The following is a 3,295-nucleotide window of genomic DNA, read 5'->3' as shown; positions in this document are numbered from 1 at the left end:
ATTGAATTGAGGCTGCTATTTTGAATTTCAAATATCTGTACATGTTAGATAATTCGTCTCTTTTGTGATAAACTTTTCGAGTGACCACTGATTTTAATCCTTGATTTGGTAAGAGATTTGTTTAACGTTTTCTTTTGTAAAGTAAGAGCAAAGGTTAAAGTCAAAACGTATAAGGCACATACTACCTTATAAGCAATCCTCGCTTACTGTAACATATCCCTGAGTGTGATTGGTTTGAATTTTATATTTCAGACACGGACCAAACATGTTTAGAACCATAGCAATTTAAGTATATCCACATTTTTTATTTCCTCTATTTTCTTCCGGTATGCCTAAAGTGGTACTAATTCAATTACAAATAATATCATCTTATATTTGCAATGTTAGTAAATGATTATATTCAGAATAACACGATTGGAATTAATTTGGGATAATTGGATGGTGAAGTAATGTCGATTTAATTTACAAATGTAATCTTATCTGCTTTTCTTTTTACATTGCACACTTGTTTATATGAGTAATTTGCAATATTGAGACATTTAGCTATGTTGCACCTCACACTTTTTGTGAAATTCGAAAAATATGAAAATCCAATTGTCCCAAATTAGTTCCAATCGTGTTGAATGCAAAACATCGTACACATTGCCGATGAGGGATGTCGTGACATTTAAATATGATTATGATAGGTGGCATATAGACAGCCTCAATATATACAATCATAGGAATCAGGACCACGGGAAAACTGCAACAGCTGTGTTTGCGAAAGCACTGTCAAGACTATTAGCTGATTTAATGAGTGGATAGAAAGGAAATCGCAAATTTGGAGATGTTTGATTAATATGCCTGTCCTTTGAGGCCTGAGATAACAATACTCGCTCTCCAAATAGACACTAATAGACGCCTGGGGGCTCATTATTTTAATCTCTGCTTTAAAGAAAACAGGGCCTCTGAATGCATGGCATACTGGTTTTTTTTTAAAAAATTGAAAGTCCATAGCTCTTAAAAGTGGCAACTTAAATCAAAACCCATTCTTTGCAGCGTTACTTCAACCAATGTTTGAAAAATAAGAACATGGCGGGGCTATTTGAAATCTAATTTTGCAAATAAAATAAAGTGATCCACAAATGTATGTTACCATCATACAACTTGCACTGTGCGCATGCGTTTAGGCGTTTGTACCATATTAAGCTTGAGCCGTCATCTTGACGCATAACACTGCACTTTTTGCTGTAATTGATACATTTTGCATTTTGTATTCCCAATAGTACTCATTTGCATTTACTTATATTTCAAATTTGGTATTCCCAATGCTACTCATTTGCATGAAGGACGGCAAATAATGTGAAAATGTCGTCACCATTTTGAACTGTCCGACAAATTTAGCAAACAATGCCTGATTAATGGGCAACCAAAAGATAAAATTAGACCAAATAAGGACAAAGTAGGGGGCAACACGATTGGAACTAATTTGTGATAATTGGATGGTGAAGTAATGCCGATTTAATCTACAAATGTAATCTTATCTGCTTTTCTTTTTACATTACACACTTGTTTTTATAAGTAATTTGTATTATTGCAACATTCAATTATCGGGCACCTAAGGCTTTTGAGAAATTTAAAAAATATTAAAATCTAATTATCCCAAATTAGTTCTGATCGTGTTGGGGCAAACGAAGTGCAACCGAACCTGCTATCATGGACGTATTTACTCACTTGTTTTTAGTTTATGGGGGATGTTTATGCACTCGCTTATCTCTCAATTTCAGAGTCAATCCATTAATTTGAAACATTCAAATTACACGCTTTTTAAAACGCTAAAAATAGTGATTATCAACATCAGTATATTATCACAATAAAATCACTTGTTTGTTGGTATAAATAATATACCCCTTTCCTAGAAACCGTGGTTTTCAAATACGACGCACAAGGAGTGTGATTACTACCCATCACCGACGATTTCGTGTAAAGATATGACATCGAAGGTATAGCTTTGAAATTTTGAAGACATATTGACAGTATATTTCGAAATGTCTGTGCCGCGCAAATACTTCGCTACTCTTTCATTAACACAAATTTCACTAAAATAGTGCACATCAATAGCATCAAAAGTCAGAAGGTGTGCGACATACATCCGCTGAAACATGTATCCTGACGACAAAAGACACCGTAGGAAGTCAATTCGGAACCCATGGATAACAAGTCATCGTTGATGACACAGTCCCCACTTGTTAGTGGGTACTTTGATTACAAGTCCTCGGAGAGGATAGAGTCCTCTTCATTAATTAGGTCTGTAATAAAAATACTTTGATACAGATGGCGCTCAATGGCCAAGAATGAGTTCCATGCTGATGAAACATAAAACCAATGTAGGCCACCATCCTAAAGGTCATTAAATGAGTCAACTAGGAATTAATCGACAGGATGTTGCAAAACATTTTTGCCTACTAACCTAACACTAACAGATTATCACCGGTACCATATTTCATAAAGTTTGATGCAGTATTTACAACAATATGAGATCAACATCTGTATCAAGTTTCATCAAATTTGACGTTGTATTTGTGGATACATCACTCTAATTAGGAAAGTTCATTACATATGCAATTACAAATTAATTAAAACAATACTGATAAATGTCTTTTTCACTGTTAAAGCAATGTGAGCTTAACATCTGTACAAAGTTTCATGAAATTTGATGCAGTATTTCTTGACAATCAGCCTAATTACGAAACTTCAATAATTGACATGATACTGCTACATGACGTGAAACAAATTGACGAGCATATGTATGAAATAGGTCAATGTCCTTGTACCAACTTTGAATGATAGTGGTGGATATATGTCTGAGTTATGGCTCTGTACATGAAAAAATCATAATAAAATGGCCGCCTGGTGGTCATATTGGATCGTATCAGAAAAACAAATCGACGTGCATATGGATGACATAGGTCAATGTCCTTGTACCAACTTTGAATAAAATCGGTTGAGATATGCCTGAGTTATGGCTCTGTACATGAAAAAATTGTAACAAAATGGCCGCACGGCAGCCATATTGGATTGCATCACAAAACAAATTGATGTGCATATCTATGACATTGGTCAATGTCCTTGTACCAACTTTGAATAAAATCGGTTGAGATATGTCTGAGTTATGGCTCTGTACATGAAAAAATCATAATAAAATGGCCGCCTGGCGACCATATTGGATCGTATCAAATAACAATTCGACGTGCATATGTATGACATAGGTGAATGTCCTTGTACCAACTTTGAATAAAATCGGTTGAAACATGTC

The 3,295-nt window shown here is 34.7% G+C and overlaps 1 long non-coding RNA gene across 1 annotated transcript in view; it reads left to right on the top strand.

Annotated features, from left to right (window-relative positions):
* LOC139118657 (uncharacterized) overlaps window positions 1-3,295 on the top strand; it is a 358,536-nt gene that overhangs the window by 63,907 nt on the left and 291,334 nt on the right. The window lies entirely within an intron of this gene.

The sequence above is a fragment of the Ptychodera flava genome, chromosome 19 (genome assembly GCF_041260155.1).
Source record: "Ptychodera flava strain L36383 chromosome 19, AS_Pfla_20210202, whole genome shotgun sequence".
Lineage (NCBI taxonomy): Eukaryota > Metazoa > Hemichordata > Enteropneusta > Ptychoderidae > Ptychodera > Ptychodera flava.
This window is presented reverse-complemented; position numbering and strand designations above follow the sequence as displayed.